Here is a 209-nt window from a genome sequence, read left to right on the forward strand (position 1 = left end):
AAAGTTATTTTTTTTTTATCTGAAGCACAAGCATAGATTGACTTTCGACACTAAACACATTTCTCTGGAAATAATTAAACTAAATCTGACCAGCAATACTGCATATATATTGTTGCAAAGGACGTAAAACCCAAGCTTGAATAGAGTAACCTCATTACATACCACCGCGTTCCCTAGACGTACACGTAATATGACGGAGTGTCTGCTTT

Source organism: Penaeus monodon, chromosome 21 (assembly GCF_015228065.2).
Source record: "Penaeus monodon isolate SGIC_2016 chromosome 21, NSTDA_Pmon_1, whole genome shotgun sequence".
Taxonomy (NCBI): Eukaryota; Metazoa; Arthropoda; class Malacostraca; order Decapoda; family Penaeidae; genus Penaeus; species Penaeus monodon.